Source organism: Gorilla gorilla, chromosome 8, assembly GCF_029281585.2.
Source record: "Gorilla gorilla gorilla isolate KB3781 chromosome 8, NHGRI_mGorGor1-v2.1_pri, whole genome shotgun sequence".
Classification (NCBI taxonomy): Eukaryota; Metazoa; Chordata; class Mammalia; order Primates; family Hominidae; genus Gorilla; species Gorilla gorilla.
Window position 1 is genome coordinate 34682758 of NC_073232.2, and position 18749 is coordinate 34701506.

An 18749-nucleotide genomic window follows, 5' to 3' on the forward strand; every position below is an offset into this window, starting at 1 on the left:
TGTTTTGCTTGTTCTGGATACAAAAAATACAGACATGTAACTGTTACAAAAATTAAAGTTTACAATATAGTAGTTGCTTCAAAAGATAATGGAATAACTTTGGTGAGACAAATTAGTTGTTCACTTCAAAAAGTTTAATTTACATTTTATTTAATAAGAATTCAACCAAATGTGACCAACAAAATTGTGAATTCTTGTATATTTAATGTTTTTCTTTTTCATTTTTATTTTTTTATAGACATGGTATCCTGCTATGTTGACGAGGCTGGTCTCAAACTCCTGGACTCAAGAGACTCTCCTGGGCCTCTCAAAGTGTTGGGACTACAGAGGTGAGCCACTGTGCCTGGCCAATGTGTTTTAAATATTAAGAACAAATGAATAGAGGGAAGGTGAGCAGAAAGGAGGCAAAAAGAAAGTGCAGTTGTCTGGACAACAAAATCAGAAACAAAAGCACGAATATGGAGAGGGAGGGATGAAATATAACTGATAACAAAAAGAATTAATATGTGTTGGTGAATGTCTGAGGCTGGGACTCAGTGAGAAGGAGATGTGCACTTTGGCTCTGGGCTTTCTGGCTGGTACTGATGCTGATAACATGGAATAGAGAACAGGGAGCGGGTTAGGGGAGGAAGGTGATGAATCTGACTTCGAAAGTGCTGAGTGTGAAGGTCCCATGTTTCATCCAAGTGGGTGACGTGTCATGGGTACCTCAATGCTAGGGACAGAAATAGGAATTATTTGCATCAAAGTTGCAGTTGAAGCCATGTAACATGGGGCACCCAGGGAAAGTACATAGAGTGACAAGAACAGATAGTAAAGGATGGAGCCTTGTGCTATGAATGGACTGAAGATTGCCAGAAAACGAGCTTGTGAGGTGGGTGGTAAGAAATAGTGCCGGTGCCATAAAAGAATGGAAGTACAGAGGCCCAGGAAAGCAAGTACCTTAAGGCATAAAACTTATAACAAAAGTCAGAAAGAAATATGAATACATATTTATTGGATTTGGAGGTGCTGAGGATGAGCCACAGGATCCCCCCCTCTGGTCACTCTTAGCCATTGGCCTCTGTGCCCCCCTTCTTTGTGTGACTCCATGAAAGCATGCAGTTCAAAGCCCCAGGAATGAAAGGATTAAGCGGATGACTTCTTTTTATGTGTCCGGTCTTTCCTTTCTTCATTCCGGGACATTTTTCATGAGCATTCCTTCCCTTACTTGTTGATGTTATTTTAAACATCTTCTTTAAGTAGTGATATAGTCTGGATCTGTGTCCCCACCGAATCTCATGTCCAATTATAATCCCTAATGTTGGAGGTGGTGCCTGGTGGGAGGTGATCGGATCACAGGGGCGGTTTTTCCTGAATAGTTTAACACCATCCCCCTTGGTACTGTTGTGGCAATAGTGAATGTGTTCTCGTGAGATCTGGTTCTTAAAAGTATGTAGCGTCTCCCCCTGGCCCCTCTGTCTTTCTCCTGCTCCCGCCGTTTTTGACGCTTCTCTCCTCCTTTACCTTCTGCCATGGTTATAAATTCCCTGAGACCTCTCCAGAAGCTGATGCTGCTTCCTGTACAGCCTGCAGAACCACAAGACCATTAAAACTCTTTTCTTTATAGATTACCCAGTCTCAGGAATTTCTTTATAGCAATACGAGAATGGCCTAACACAAGTAGGAAAGTATTATGGGTTGGATTCTTCTCCCTTTAACATGCTTATCTGGAAGTCCTAATCTCCAGAACCTCAGAATGTGACTGTATTTGGAGAGAGGGTGTTTAAAGAGGTCATTATTCTCATACAACTGGTGTCCTTTTAAGAGGGAGAGACACCAGGCCTGTGCATGTGCAGAGGAAAGGCCGTGTGAGGACACAGGGAGAAGGCAGCCATCTGCAAGCCAAGGAGAGAGGCCTCAGGAGAAATCAAACCTGTCAACACCTTGATCTTGAGCTTCTAGCCTCCAGAGCTGCGAGAAAATACATTTCTGTTGTTCAAACCACCCAGTCTGTGAGGTCTTGTAATGGGAGCCCTAGCAAACCAATGTAGGAAGGATGTGGAAGTTCTGCTAGTAGCCATGTCTGCCTGGCTGTGTCTGTTATGAATGTGCTTGTGTGTCCTGGAGGGAGCGATGTGTGCACAAACTAAGGTTGCAGATCCGGTCACACTCTCAAAACCAAAGGGGACAGAAGTAGGAGATGAAGTCAGGAAGATTAAACTCAGGGACCAGATCATGTAGATCATTTTAAGGATATCTCTGTTGAAACGTTTTTAAAAGTTGCAGTGTCTTGGCTTGATAAGGCCACTGGAAAAACAGGAAACATGAACAAAAAAACTAACTGAGTTCATTTTAAACAGCATCCATCCTCTTGCCCCTGCAGAAAGGTGAACAAAAGGCAAATGACACAAACCTGAAATGCTAGGCAGAGGAGTTTTGATGATGTGATACAGGAGACAGTCCAGGTGTCTGAGCATGAATAACTGAAGAGTGGGTGTTATTTGAGGAGGATCAAGAAAGGTTGGGAAGGAGGTGGGGGAAGAGAACATTCCCAATCTCAGCTTACTGTCATGCCTTCCTGCCTCCTACCTCCTGTCACATCAGTCCTTCCTGTAAATGCTGGCAGAGGAGCCCCTGGCCCTAGTGCCACGTTCTAGAAGATGCTCTCTGCCCTTCTCCAGCCAGGCTGGTCACCACTAGGTGATGATTCCAAGGGACCAAAGGGCCATGTCCCCCAGAATCCATGCACCTCCTTCTAGACCACACCCTCCAGTACCTGGGACCCTGGAATGATCTACTCCTATAGTCCCAAGCCCACTTCTAGCATCACTGCCTGCCTCTTTCCAGGGTCCACCTTCTGGAGGGCCAAGCAGGCTTCTGGGGTGTGCTCTGCAAGCTGAGGGACTGGAGGGCTGCAGTAGAACTTGAATATGAAGCTGGGATGTCCACCCATCATTAGTCACCTCTCCAAGCAGGAGGGAGCCGGGAGTGAGAAGAGAAGGCGCAAGGTCACAGGCTGGGGGAGTGGAGGCTGGTTCTCCTTGTGAGGTGATATTCTGGTACTTCACACGGAGGAACCCAAGTTCTGAATTCAAACGTTGTATTTCATGTCCTTAGGAAGCACTGTTTGCCAAGGTAGGAGGACAAAACATATTCTATGTAACAGTATGGAGCTCAATTTATAACTTTATATGTTGTACATATGGTATGTGGCTTCCATTTATTTGTGCTTTTTTTTTTTTTAGATGAAGTCTCACTCTTGTTGCCCAGGCTGGAGTGCAGTGGCGTGATCTCGGCTCACCACAACCTCCACCTCGCAGGTTCAAGCGATTCTCCTGCCTTACCCTCCCGAGTAGCTGGGATTACAGGTGTGCACCATCATGCCAAGCTAATTTTTGCATTTTTAGTCGAGACAGGGTTTCACCATGTTGGCCAGGCTGGTCTCAAACTCCTGATCTCACGTGATCCGCCTGCCTTGGCCTCCCAAAGTGCTGGGGTTACAGGCCTGAGCCACCATGCGTGGCCCATTTGTGCAATGTTGAGGGCAGCATGCTCTCCATCTGGGCTTCTCTTCTCAGCCACTGACTCCAAAACCAAGACCCTGTTAGGGTCGATCCTAATGATTCATTTTCCCTTGATTTTATTTCATGGTGTCTAAATTTTTCCTGTCCTCCTTAAAGCATTAAATGGTAATATTTTCATTTAAATGTTTCAGAATGTTTCAGAAAAAGCATTGTATTTGTGACATTTGCCTTTCGTTCACACATCTGAGAAGGAAAAATGATGGATGTCTTTTGGTATTAACTCAATGACGTGTCATTTGTGTTCTGCTTTTCTATTTTTCCAATATTCTATCAAGCTATACTGTAACATCATTTTTCTTCTGATCTTAATACCACAATGATCATATTTAAATAGAGACATTTATCTAAGTTTCAATTAATTCAGAGGCATTAGGACAGGCAATACACTCTATTCTCTTCTCGCTCTCAGGTTTGCAGTTGTATGTGCAGTAACTGAGTTTGGTCAGCAGATGGCAGTGAACATCTTGTCAGAAAGAAAAATAATTATTTAGGTTGCGTTAAAAATAAAGAGCCAGAGACAGAAAACACAGGACCTGTGGAGACGCAGACGTGCTACAAAACACTGCCTTTCTTGCAGGAAAGAGCAATGCACACTTTTTTCTTTTTCTTTCTTTCTTTGCCACATCTCACTCTATCGCCCAGGCTGGAGTGCAGTAGAGGATCTTGGCTCACTGCAGCTTCTGACCCCTGGGTTCAAGCAAGTCTCGTGCCTCAGCCACCCGAGTAGCTGGGATTACAGGCGCCCGCCACCACGCCAGGCTAATTTTTTGTATTTTTAGTAGAGACAGGGTTTCGCCAATGTTGGCCAGGCTGGTCTCGAACCCCTGACTTCAGGTGATCCACCCGCCCCGGCCTCCCAAAGTGCTTGGACTACAGGCGTGAGCCACGGCGCCCGGCCCAGTGCACTTTTTTTAATGGGATCCATACGTAGCAAGTCCTTGCTTCATGCACCCCTTTCTACCCAACCCTGCTTACTTATTCAAGAGAAATTGTGTGCATGAGATGTTAAATTAATGGCACACTCAGATTGGGGAATTCTGAGACAGGGAGGGTGAAGCTGGGGTGACCTGTAGTGCAGAAGGCTGGTCCTGCCTCGCAGTCCCCAGGGAGGGCCGGGCTGCTGAGTGGCACGATCTGCCCCTCCAGATGCCCGGCTCTGACCCGCTTCCTGCCGCAGCTCCTTGGCTGGGCCTCCCTGCTGCCCTGTATGCTTGGGGCATCCCAGGCTGGCTCCAGGCTCCAGAACCCAACCGGGGTCTCCCGCCCGAGCAGCCCCGCGTGGCCTGCGAGGAAGAGAGCTTGTTTAACCCATGCAGCCTCATCTCCCGGCTGATCTGGCGGTTACCATGGCAACCCCCAAGGCTCCTCAGGCATTCTCACTGACTGACCAGGCTTGGAAAAACCATTCTGGAATGGACGGAGGTATATTTGGGGGGACATTTTAATGAAAGAGCAGCTTGACCTAGTTTTAATGCAGCACCATGAAATGGCAGGGACTTGAGGTGTGACTGAATAGAAAGGGATAGCTGCTGCCAGGAAATGGGAAGGTCTCCCAGGCTGAAGAGAGGTAGAGCAAGGGAGGGCTTCGACCTTTGCTATTTCCTCATCTTCCAACAAGAAGAGCTCAATCCCCAGCCTGGCCAACATGATGAAACTCTGTCTCTACTAAAAATAAAAAAATTAGCCAGGTGTGGTGGCGGGCACCTATAATCCCAGCTACTCAGGAGGCTGAGGCATGAGAATTGCTTGAACCCAGGAGGGGGAGGCTGCAGAGAGCCGAGATTGTGCCAGAGTGAGACTCTGTCAAAAAAAAAAAGAAAGAAGAGCTCAACTCTCAAATTAGTGGGGCAGTTCTCCAACGTGGGAAACTATGGGCTCCATAGAGTGCAAAGACCTTGCTTTATGCACCCCTTTCTACTCAACACAGCTTACTTGGGGAAATGTCAAACAAATGCAAAAATAGAGAATAATTCTGTGTGTGTGTGTGTGTGTGTTTTTTTAAGAGACAAGGTCTCACTATGTTGTCCAGGCTGGTCTCGAATTCCTGGCCTCAACAATCTTGTCTCAGCCTCTTGAGTTTATGTTTTAATAAAGATATAAATGTAAGATTATCGCAATTCTGTAAAAAAAGGAAAACAAAACAAAAAAATGCCTTCTTATTGGAAAATCTGGGGGAAGCATTTCTGACAATTTAGAGCTAACATTTAGCTGTACTGTTCATATTAGGTTTTCCAATTTCCAAAGGCTACTGTAACAGGCAGTCTCTAAAAGACCCCCAGGGACACCACCTCTGAGTATCCCTGCCCTTGTAATCCTTCCCCTTCAGTATGGCCTGGACTTAACGATTTGCTTCTAATAATGATTGGAATACACAGGAAATGATGCCGTATCATCCCATGTCACAAAGGGGTTCTGTCTTGGGTGCTGTCTAACTTTTTGACACTGCAATCTCCAACTGCCATTTCAGGACAGGCAGACAGCCTTGGGAGAGGCCCACGTGGTGAGGAACTGAGACCTGCCAGCAGCCAGGAGAGAGGGCCGGGAAGTGGCCATTTCAGCCCCACTAGAGCCTGGAGATTACCACAGCCTCACCCGGCAGCCTCACCATAACCTCATGAGGGACCCAGAGCCACAGGACCCAGTTGGGCTGGGCCTGGAGTTCCATTCCACAGAAGCTATCAGAAAACAAGTGTTTTGTTTTGTTCTGTTTTTTTGAGATGGCATCTCGCTCTGTCGCCCAGGCTGGAGTGCAGTGGCGTGATCTTGGCTCACTGCAACCTCCGCCTCCTGGGTTCAAGCGATTCTCCTGCCTCAGCCTCCCAAGTAGCTGGGACTACAGGTGCCTGCCACCACCCCCAGCTAATTTTTACACTTTTAATAGAGATGGGGTTTCACCGTGTTGGCCAGGATGCTCTCGATCTCTTGACCTCGTGATCCGCCTGCCTCGGCCTCTCAAAGTGCTGGGATTACAGGCATGAGCCACCGTGCCCGTGTTTGTTTTTTTAAGCCATTGTGTTTTGGGGAATTTTATTACACAGCAGTAGTTAATGCATAGAGCCATTTGTTTTTTCTCTTGCTTCCATAGTTCAAACTGTTGTTACGAGTGTGTCATAACCATTTGGTTATATTTGATTCCAGGCTTCACCATTTACAGCTGTAAGTGATATAAGGTAAGTTACCTGGCCTCTTTGAGCCTCAGTTTTCTCATCAGTAGAAAAAAATATATATTTTTTAAGGATTAGATGAGGCCCATGCAGTGGCTCACACCTGTAATCCCAGCACTTTGGGAGGCTGAGGTGGGTGGATCACTTGAGGTCAGGAGTTGGAGATGAGCCAGGACAACATGGTGAAATCCCATCTCTACCAAAAAATACAAAAATTAGCCAGGCCTGGTGGTCCCAGCTACTTGGGAGGCTAAGGTGGGAGAATCACTTGAACCCGAGAAGCGGAGGCTGCAGTCAGCTGAGATCGTGCCACTGCACTCCAGCTTGGGCAACAGAGTGAGACCCTGTCTCAAAAAACAAAACAAAACAAAAAAAGATTAGATGAGTAGATACTTGTAAAAGTCTTAGAACAAACCTAGCTCCTAGAAAAATGCTTAGTAAATTAGCTATTCTCATTATTATTGAATGCGAATAATTCATATTTCTATACAACTATTTTCTCTATGTCTATATCTATAATTTGTCTTTAGTGACTGATTTCTCCCTCCAGATCAACAAAAACTAGCAATGAAATGGGAGATGTCGTCTGAATTAAAACTGTGCAAATGTAACCTAAGTGGCTTGCAGAGGTACTGCAATCCTCACATTCCAAAGATGTGCTAGTTGGTCAGTTCTTACAGCCTGTGGCTCCCACTTTCTTTCACTCCATATCCGTTCCAGACATATTTGCCTTGTCTATTCTTAAAAATTATGGGCTGTCCATGAAACATCTACCTGATACCTATACATCCTCCTTGCCATCCAGGTTTGCTCTCCTCTGGACACAGGCTGTGGGGCTCAAATCTAACTGAAGGTTTAAGACAGAATTCACAGCATTAGAGAAGATGCACGGGGCCTCTTCCCAGATGCCAGTCTTACACTGTCAAGATTAACTTTTAAAAATAAGCGCGACATCTGTATCTGTTCTCTCTTGGTGTCACCACAATGTGCGTCCATGATAGAGAAAATTCGTGGACTTAATGAAGTGTGTTCCCTCCTGATACAGTTTGGCTGTGCTCTCCAAATCTCATGTTGAATTGTAATCCCCAGTGTTGGAGGTGGGGCCTGGCAGGAGGTGATTGGATCATGGGGCCAGATCTCTCATGGCTTGTTGCTGCCCTTACGATAGTGTGTTCTTGGGAGATCTGGTTGTTTAAAAGTCTGGGACCTCCCCCTTCTCTCTTTCTTGTTCCTGCTTTCACCATGTGACATTCCTACTACTCCTTCGCCTTCCACCTTGATTGTAAACTTCCTGAGGCCTCTTCAGAAACTGATGCTGGTGCTGTGCTTCCTGTACACACAGTAGAAGCGTGAGCCAATTAAAAATTAAACCCCCTTTCTTATAAATTATTCAGTCTCAGGTATTTCTTTTTTTTCTCTCTTTTTTCTTTTCTTTTTTTTTTTTTTTTTTTTTTTTTTGAGATGGAGTCTCTCTCTGTCACCAGCAGGCTGAAGTACAGTGGTGTAATCTCGGCTCACTGCAACATCTGCCTCCTGGTTCAAGCGATTCTCCTGCCTCAGGCTCCTGAATAGCTGGGACCACAGGCACACGCCACCGCACCAAGCTAATTTTTGTATTTTTTAGTAAAGACAGGGTTTCCCCATGTTGGCCAGGATGGTCTGAATCTCTTGACCTCGTGATCCACCCGCCTCAGCCTCCCAAAGTGCTGGGATTACAGGCGTGAGCCACCGTGCCCGGCCTCAGGTATTTCTTTATAGCAATGCAAGAATGGCCTAACACACCTCCCTCACAAGCTAATAAATCCTAACATATTATGTGTCAATTGCAGGTCTCAAATTCAGGTTTTTGCTGCTATTGGCAGTGGCTTGTTGCAAATATTTATTGAAGGTTTCAAGTGTAGTAACTGAAAAACCCTATAAGGTAGGTACTATTAGACTCACTTTCTGAATTAAAACAATGAAGGCACAAGGATTTCAAGTCACTTGCTCAACAACACACAGGTAAAGAGGCAGAGCTGAGGTACTAAATTTGGTAGTCTGTGAACAGAATCTGCATTCTTATTCACTAGAGGAGACAGGTTCTCCGGGATGTTTTTCTAAAATGCCATCTCATTGAATTGCAAGCCCGTACTCCACTAGATTGCAGAAACTTAATCTCAGTCGAAAGCCATGGTGTCCGGCGTGACCCATGTTTCCTAGGGTCATGTCTGAGTTAGTTGGGAATATAAACAGTGCTTTGGGATCCGGATGAGGAATCTGGTCCTCAGCCATCAAACCATGAAAGTTGTTGCCACGTTGTTCCTACAGATGGCACTCCTGCCTGACTTCACCCAAAATCTTTTGGGTGCTTGAGAAACACCAGTCAACCCCAAGGGCTGGTGTTTGGGAGACTCTGCAAGACCATCTCCTCCTAACTCCACCTATGCACAGATCTACTCACGTTTAGTCTAGCTCTGCATCCTCGGCTTTCCATGGGAAGAGGACCTCAGGGAACAGGACTTCCAAGACCTTATCTCACCATCCTCACTTGACCTGATGGAAGAGGTTGGATGGGATCAAGGGGGCACTCATGTAGCAGCCAGGATCATAGCCCTACGTGTTTTTATTGCTGCTGCCCACACCCTTGCAACCCAGATATGCTGAGAGAGGCCCTGTCTTTTCCTGGATTCCCATTTACACACCTATAACAAACAGGGCTGCACCATAAAGCCCCTCCCTAAGGTTTTATGTGAGACAAATACAGGCTTGAGTGTGGTTCAAAGATGTTTTGCTGTAAGATTTGTCAGTTTGGATTTTAGCCTGAAGTTAGTGGGTACTCTGGAGATAGTTAAACCTGAAAGACTTGGGAAGGCAATGGTTTGCTTGAAAAGAGACAAGAAAATGAAGAAAGAATGAGCCAAAGAAGAGGGAGCAGAGGTCAGGTGTGGTGGCTCATGCCTGAATTCCAGCACTTTGGGAGGCCAAAGAAGGACTGTCTCTTAAGCCCAGGAGTTTGAGACCAGCCTGGACAACACAGCAAGACTCCATTTCTAACCAAAAAAAAAAAAAAATTAGACCCCATCTCTAACAAAAAAAAAATTAAAATATTAACCAGGCGTGGTGACACTCTCCTGTAGACCTAGCTACTTGGGAGGCTGAAGCCGGAAAATCCTTTGAGCCCAAGACTTTAAGTTACAGTGAGCTAGGGTGGTGCCTCTGCACTCTAGCCTGGGCGACAGAGCAAGACCCTGTCTCTAAATTAAAAATAAAAAAAAAGAGGGGGAAGAAAAGAATTTAAAAATGGGAGGGGAACCACTTAACATCTGTTCAGGGATGTGGCTGTCTCACTGGCACCAATGAGATTAATATCATCACCATCACCTTCATCACTACCATTTTGCATGCGTCATCTCTAATCACATGCCCAGAGGTCAAACACTGGTGGCCCGAGGGTGGAGTAAGCATACCAGGGCAGGCAGTGACTACCTCACAGTAGTTCCCACCGACCTCACGTCCGTCATGTAGGTACCAGCCAGGCCCCACTGGCATTGAAATGTATAGACTCAGATGTGTTGGGCGGGCCTAGGTAGAAATCTCACTTGAAGGCCACAGTGTATTTATCATGTACATGGAGTTATGATACATCTCTGCCCAGGAATAGAATTCAAACAAGAGTCTTAGAAATGCACTGAAGTGAATGAAATCCAGGACCTTAGGGCTGGTCACCCTGAGTCTCAGCATTATGTCTTCTTCCACCACCTGTTTCCTCTATTGTAGTCTTACAAGTGAGCCGGGGCCAGTGGTCGCTTAATCCTCCCCTCTCCTCTTGATGCTGCTTCCACATCCTCACCCCTCTTCAACAGCAAAAACGAAATGACCACACAGCTCCCCAGCTGGTTTTGTGTCTAACATTTTATCCTAAAGTTTCGAAAAGAAAAAGAAAAGAACCTGATAATTTCTAAATGAGGTAATTCATTTAGGCACTGACAGCCATTCATGCATCACTGTGAATTCATTTACCAAATTAATCAATCAATTTAGTCCAATAATCAGATCAAGCAGGCAGCAGACCAGTTTGCTCTGGTTTGATTTATTAGATGACTAGAAAGATCAGACGATTAGATCAGATTAATCAAATGCTTTTTACAAGCATCCACAGAACAGAAAAGGTCTTCCCAGGACATCATGAGCTAAACCGAGTGTGCTGGGGGACTGGGCTCTGGAGAGGAGCTGCTTGGGGTTCTAGGCTCCCACTTTGCTCAGGTTTTACAAGTCCCGCATTGCAGAGGCACAGCTGAGCAACCCAGTTACCGGACATCTGTGTTAGTTTCCTGTGGCTTCAGTAACAAACTACCATAACCTTAGTGGTTTAAAACAACACAGATTTATTATCTCATGGTTCCAGAGGTCAGAAGTCAAAAATGGGTTTTACGGGCTTAAATCAAGGTGTGGACAGAACTGCATTCCTTCTAGAGATTCCAGGGGAAAACCCATTCCTTCCCTTTTCCAGCTTCCAGAGGCCACCTGCATTCTTCGGCTCATCACTCTGATCTTTGCTCTGCCATCAGTCACATCTCTCGCTCCCTGCCTCCTGCCTCCCTCCTTCACTTTTAGGGATGCTTGGTTCACACTGGGTCCATCCAGATAATTCAAAATCATCTCTCATCTCAAGAACCTTAGCTTAACCTCCCTGCAAAGTTCCTTTTGCCATGTAAAGTAACATATCCACAGGTTCCAGATCAGGATGCAGACATCTTTGGAGGATTGTTTCAACTTCTTACAACAATCCAAGGCCATCACCAGGTTTTCAGAAGCCAAGATGGCCTGCCTGGTCCCTTCAATACACCCCTGTGCTTGGAGACACTGAAAGGCCTCATGGGATACAACCACACACTGCTGGTTCTGCCACAGCTCTTAAAATTAAAGTAGTCTGCCTGCATTAAAACCTGGCTTCCAGAAAACTTCTGCTATCATGGAAATATATAACCTGGGTGGATAAATAGCATGCTTCCAACAATGCTTATTGCCTATCATTAGGGAACGATAGGCGGGTTTATCACATTTCCTGTGATTAAGAGGTGCCATAATTAATTACCTGTTGGGAAGGGACCAGGTGATGATACTTTGAACTTGGGACTGGAGGACCAGCTCCAGACTCCAGAAAAGATGAAAAGCATTGAACTCACAATGGTTACTTCTTCCATGTTAGCTGGAGATAGAATCCAATAACAAACTCAGCTATATTGAATGTGTGTGTGTGTGTGTGTGTGTGTGTGTGTATAAAATATTGTGTTTTTCTTATGATTTACCTCTACCAACAACAGTGCACTGCGAAAGTCCAAGGCTTGGAACTGGGGATACAGTCTAAGGGTAAAAATAAAAATTGTCTAATATATGCTATGTCCTGAGTGAGTGGGAAATAATGTGGCTGTTAAAAGCTGACTGGGTCTTCAAGGAAGTTGTATTAGTGCATTTAGGGGGTCATAACAAACTGCCAGAAATTGAGTGGCATAAAACAACAGAAATTAATGTTCTCGCAGTCCTGGAGAGTAGAAGCCTAATCAAGGTGTGGGAGGGGAAATTCCTTCGGAGGTGTCTTGCGGGGGCTTGCAGACAGCCGTCTTCTCCCTGTGTCATCACGTGGGCCTCCCTCTGAGTGTCTGTGTCTTATTATAAAGACACCAGTCATATGGGATCAGGGCCGACCCTAGTGGTCTCCTTTTACCTTGATTACCTCTTTGAATAACTTATCCAAATACAGTCACATTCTGAGGGACTGGGGTTAGCACTTCAACGTATGAATTTTGGAGGGCACAATTCAATCGGTAACAGAAATGTAGGTCTGAGCAAAGCAAAGACGAGGCCGCAGAGGTGGAGTAGAGTGGAATGCACATATATATGGCAGAGAAGGCTTGAAAGGGGCTGGAATTTGGGCAAAGAGATTTTGTTTTGGGGTTTTTGTGTTTTCTTTTTTCTTTTTTTTTTTCTTGAGACGGAGTCTTGCTCTGTTTCCCAGGCTGGAGTGCAGTGGTACAATCTCGGCTCACTGCAATCTCTGCCTCCCGGGTTCAAGCAATTCTCCTGCCTCAGTCCCCCAAGTAGCTGGGACTACAGGCGCCAGCCACCACTCCCGGCTAATTTTTCTATTTTTAGTAGACACAGGGTTTCACCACGTTGGCCAGGATGGTCTTGATCTCTTGACCTTGTGATCCACCAACATCAGCCTCCCGAAGTGCTGAGATTACAGGCATAAGCCACCGTGCCCAGCCCAAATATAGTTCAATCTACTCTTAGGTAAGGGAAAAACACCAAACACAGACAGACTGGATGACAATAAGGAGGCTCTGTGCTGCCTCTAGATAAGTCACTGATAAAAGCTTGGTTTCAGGGTTTCTAGGTCTTCTTTCATCTACACTCTGCTTGTCATAGCACTCATAGTGCACTCACTGTATTAGTCTGGTCTCACACTGCTAATAAAGACATACCCAAGACTGGGTAATTTACAAAGAAAAGAAGTTTAATTGACTCACAGTTCCACATGGCTGGGGAGGCCTCACAATCATGGTGGAAGAGCAAGGGACGTCTTACATGGCAGCAGGAAAGAGAGAGCTTATGCGGGGGAACTCCCCTTTATAAAATCATCAGATCTCGTGAGATTTATTCACTATTACAAGAGCAGCATGGGAAAAACCTGTCCTGGTGATTCAATTACCTCCCACCTGGTCTCTCCCACAACACGTGGGGATTACTACAATTCAAGGTGAGATTTGAGTGGGGATGTAGAGCAAAACCATATCACTCACATTTCAATAGTACCCAGACTATGTCTGTTTCCCTCCATGACTAAAAACTCTAACCTTCCATTGTGATGCAAACAGTCAAAATGAAGGAGATACGCAAAGTTTCCCACTTTACTTCCTTGGGGACAGAAAACTCTGACGTAGATAAGCGTTGTCCTAAAACCTCTCCACCTTAATTTCCTCATCTATAAAAAGAGTGGATATCCTGGATGATTCTAAAATTATATTAATTAGTAGGATTGGAAACTCAAATCTACTTATGACTCTAGAGAAAATTATTTAACATATGCTTCCCAGGGAAATATTAAATTAAAATCATGGCTACATAATGACTAACTACCAAATGAGGATATCTATCAATAAAAAGAAAGGCAATTAGCAACATAATCAATCGACATACTGTTTATGTTTTATTATGAACATGAACCAGTTCCTTAAGTCAATTACTGCCTGCATTACTTTGCTAGGGCTGCCATAACAAAGCACTGCAAACTGTATGCTTAACAGCAGAAATGCATTGTCTCATAGTCCTGGAGATCAAGGCATTGGCAGGGTTGGTTCCTTCTGAAGATGTTAGGAAAGAATCTGTTTTCGACCTCTCTCCTAGCTTCTGGTAGTTCCCTGGCTTGGGGCTGAATAACATGTCATTCTCCCTGGGTGCATTTCTGTGTCCAAATTTCCCCTTTTTACAAGAACACCAGTCATATTGGATTAAGAGCCCACCCTACTCCAGCATGACCTCATCTAACTAATTACATCTGCAATGACCCTATTTCCAAATAAGGTCACCATTTGAGGTACTGGAAGTTAGGACCTCAACATATGAATTTAGCAGGGAACACATACAAACCTATAACACTGCCTGTCAGTGGATTAAAAAAAATAATGAGAACATTTAAGTCTCTCACTGTATCAGTCTGTTCTCACATTGCTCTAAAGAAATACCTGAAACTGGGTAATTTATAAAGAAAAGAGGTTTCATTGGCTCCCAGTTCCACAGGCTGTACAGGAAGCATGGTGCTGGCATCTGCTCAGCTTCTGAGGAGGCCTCAGGAAACTTATGATCACAGCAGAAGGCAAAAGGGAAGCAGTCACGTCTTACATGGCAGGAGCAGGGCGAGACAGAGTGGGGGGGAAGGTGCCACACACGTTTCAACAACAGGGTATCGTGAGAACTCACCACCATGAGAATAGCACCAAGGGGACGGTACTAAAGTATTCATGAGAAATTCACCCCCCGATCCAATCACCTCCCACCAGGACCCACCTCCAACACTGGGGATTACAATTTGACGTGAGATTTTGTGGGGACACAGATCCAAACCACATCACTCATCCTGTCCATTTTAAAATAGAGACTCAGTCAACATGTACCTACACAGTAGCCTCTTCCTCTGTCCACAGTTTCACTGTTCATGGTTTCTGTTACCCACAGTCAACTGTGGTCCAAAAATAGATAAGTACAGTACAATATGATATTCTGAGAGAGACAACACATTCATATACATGTTATCACAGTATATTGTTATAATCGTTCTATTTTATTATTAGCTATGGTTGTTAATTTCTTATTGTGCCTAATTTATAAATTAAACTTTATCATAAGTATGCATGTATAAGAGAAAAACATACAGTAGTATATATAGTATACTATAGTCATGTATATGGCATTCAGCACTATCCATGGTTTCAGGCATCCACTAGTGGGCTTGGCACATATCACTGTCAGATAAGAGGGGATTACTATATTTTCTGTAATGTTACTCTTAATCAGTAATTAAATCAAAAGCATTTTTTAAAAAGAAAACTTTCTAAGTCAACTAAAGAAAAACTCTTGTTCTCCTGTATGTCTTCTTCTATATGTCATCATAAAAATTTGCCTCTAGAACCTTTCCAGTCCTTCTAGCCTATCTGTTTTTGCCCCTCCAACTCAAGTATACGTGATGTTTAGAGGTTATTTCCAGAATGTTTTCCACTTAAGAGATCCTTGAAGCAACAAGTTAGACTGCCTGTAATGATTTGGGTGTCCGCAATGTACCTGCAGGGAAGAGAACCAGTCCTTGTTGGTAGCTCAGAGTAACCCCAATTTCAATGTGTTTGGTAAATGTGATGGAAGTCTCCAGAATTGCAGTCTAGACTCACTCAGCAGTCTCCAGAGCACGTGTTTATAACAAAACAATACAATATTTTTATATTCCTCTTTATCTTGCAGTAAACATTGACAGGACATACTTTTCTTTCACCCTTCTTCAGTTTTAATTAGCTTTTACAGACCATAATAGAGCTGTAAACACCATGTGACAGCAGTAGCATTTTCCACTCACTTAAGAATTCAAGGTCAGGCATGGTGGCTCACTCCTGTAATCCCAGCACTTTGGGAGGCCAAGGCGAGTGGATCACCTGAGGTCAGGAGTTCTAGACCAGCCTGGACAACATGGTGAAACCCCGTCTCCACTAAAAATACAAAAATTAGCTGGGCATGGTGGCATGTGCCTGAAATCCAGCTACTGGGGAGGCTGAGGCAGGAGAATCGCTTGAACCCAGCAGGCAGAGGTTGCAGTAAGTCCAGATCGCGCCATTGCATTGCACGCCAGCCAGTGCAACAAGAGCGAGATTCTGTCTCAAAAAAATAAAAAATAAAAAATAAAAAATAATTCAAGGTGGCCTCAAAGAATCCCTGCAATTTAGGAAAACCATAGTTTAATATGAACCTTTAAAGGATAAATATACATTTAGCATTTGGGACTATTACTTGAAGTCTAGTTTGAAGATGTCTACTATTCTGAACGTTTAATAACTGATTTCTTACGGGCATACAATCAATTGAAATATGAAAAGGCCTGTCTAGATGGAAAAAGTATCTTTTAAAGCTGTGGGGACATCTTGTGGCCAATATTATTAAAGTTTTTTTTATTATTTTATTTATTTATTTATTTATTTATTTATTTATTGAGACGGAGTCTAACTCTTGTTGCCCAGGCTGGAGTGCAGTGGCACAATCTCGGCTCACTGCAACCTCTGCCTCCCAGGTTCAAGCGATTCTCCTGCCTCAGCCTCCCAAGTAGCTGGGATTACAGGTACATGCCACCATGCCCGGCTGATTTTGTATTTTTAATAGAGATGGGATTTCACCATGTTGTCCAGGCTGTTCTTGAACTCCTGACCTCCAGTAATCCACCCACTTCGGCCTCCCAAAGTGCTGTGATTATAGGCGAGAGTCACTGTGTCCAGCCAAGATTCTTCTTAATGAGATAACAGTTGATCCTCCTCCATGTGGGTGCATCCTGCCTCCGTGGATTCAACCAAACATGGGTCAAAAATATTTGAAAAAAAAATCCGTCTGTACTGTTTACATATAGACTTTTTCTTCTTGTCATTATTCCCTAAACAATAAGTATAACCATTATTTACATAGCATTTACATTGTGTTAGGTATTATAAGTAATCTAGAGATGACTTAGAGGATTTGGGAGGATATGCGTAGGTTATGTGCAACACTACATATTTGCAAACATTACTATTTTCCCTTTTGTCTACACACCCACAAATAAACACTTAAAAATACATCATTTTACAATGGTGTAGAATTTGCATTTAAGGGACTTGAGCATCTGTGGATTTGGGTATTCGTGGGAGGTCCTAGAACCCCCCACAGACACCAAAGGATGACTGTATTTTGACTGAACAAATACAGGGAATGCTTACAGTAGGTTAGTATAATTGTGCTATATGCAAGGAGAATAAAGATAAAACACAAGCTGTTTTTTGAGGAAGCGATCAGAATAGAAAGAGCCTGAGCTATTTAATATGGCCAAACCTCATTTTATTTACTTATACAGAAGAAATCCAGGTATCTTCTTTCAAAAAAAAACAGTTAAAAATACACATGTCATGAACACCTGTGGCTTTCACCTGTTTTCCATACAGCCTGCATTCCTTAGTACCCAGGCCTCAGTTTTACTTTAGAGACCAACCAGCACACACTCTGTCCATGTGTTAAGGTGGGACTGCTGGTCAACTCCTTTGGCTCCAGGTCTATCTAATCCATGTATTCCTTTTTTTTTTTTTTTTTTTTTTGACAGAGTCTCACTCTGTTGGCCAGGCTGGAGTGCAATGGCACGATCTTGGCTCACTGCAACCTTCACTCCCCGGTTGAAGCAATTCTCCTGCCTCAGCCTCACGAGTAGCTGGGATTACAGGCATGCACCACCACACCTGGCAACGTTTTGTATTTTAGTAGCGACGGGGTTTCACCATGTTGTCCAGGCTGGTCTCAAACCCCCAACCTCAGGTGATCTGCCCGCCTTGGCCTCTGAAAGTGTGGGGATTACAGTCACGAGGTACTGCACCTGGCCAATTTCTTTTATTTAAGCTATTGTATTTTTATGGCAGCCTGAGCTAATACACAAGTTCAGAATATAAATACTTTTAGCTGTACATGGAACCATTATTGACCATATATCAGACTTTAAAAGTCTTAATACATTTTAAAAGATTACAATTTTACAGACTATATTCTCCAATAATGGCCCTAAATCAGAAACCAATAAGAAAAGAACATCTAGAAAATGTCCACGTTTCATTTTTTAAAAAGCTAATTGATGTTAATAAAATTACAGGTGAAATTAGAAAATATTTTGAACTGAATGAGAATAGAAAATACAACATAGCAAAATCTGAGGCGCAATGCTTAGAGGGAAGTTTATCACTTTAAATATGTAGAAAAGAAAAAATTTATATCAGTTATATTTCTTCTCAGGATGCTGAAAAATTCAAATTGAACCAAATTAAGTAGTAGAAAGAAAATAATAAAGATAAACGCAGAAAGCAATGAAATAAGAAATAAAGAAAAAATAATAAAGCCAAAAATTATTCCTTTGAAAAGAGTAATTGCATTAATAAACTCATAAAAAACCAGTCACACACATACAAAATATCTAGAATTAGGAATGAAAGAGGAAATATAACTGCTTATCCTACAAACATGAAAAGGATAATAAAAAATATTATGGACAATTATATGCTAATAAATATGTCAATTTAAATTAAATGACATATTTCAAAATTGATCCAGGAAGTAATATTGAATCAGAATACCCTGTATCTACTAAAGAAATTTAATTTACAATAACTAACATTTCCATAAAGGATACAGTCCTAGGCAGTTTCAGATGGTGAATTCTATCAAACACTGAAATAAGAATCAATCTTACCAAAACCCTCACAAAATAGAAAAAGGA

At 43.4% G+C, this 18749-nt stretch overlaps 1 protein-coding gene and 1 long non-coding RNA gene across 3 annotated transcripts in view; one reads left to right on the forward strand and one right to left on the reverse strand.

The window, feature by feature from the left end:
- Positions 1–18749, forward strand: part of LOC101140681 (uncharacterized) — an 80395-nt gene that overhangs the window by 44408 nt on the left and 17238 nt on the right. The window contains exons 3-4 of one of the 2 annotated variants that reach the window (XR_002007473.3): positions 239–329; positions 3228–3682. This is a non-coding gene — a long non-coding RNA (uncharacterized lncRNA). Of the gene's footprint in view, positions 1–238; positions 330–3227; positions 3683–18749 lie in introns of those variants that run through there. The other variant, XR_008668776.1, reaches the window with a different exon arrangement.
- Positions 1–18749, reverse strand: part of LOC109028431 (uncharacterized) — a 98228-nt gene that overhangs the window by 19797 nt on the left and 59682 nt on the right. The gene's annotated exons all lie outside the window — the stretch shown is intronic.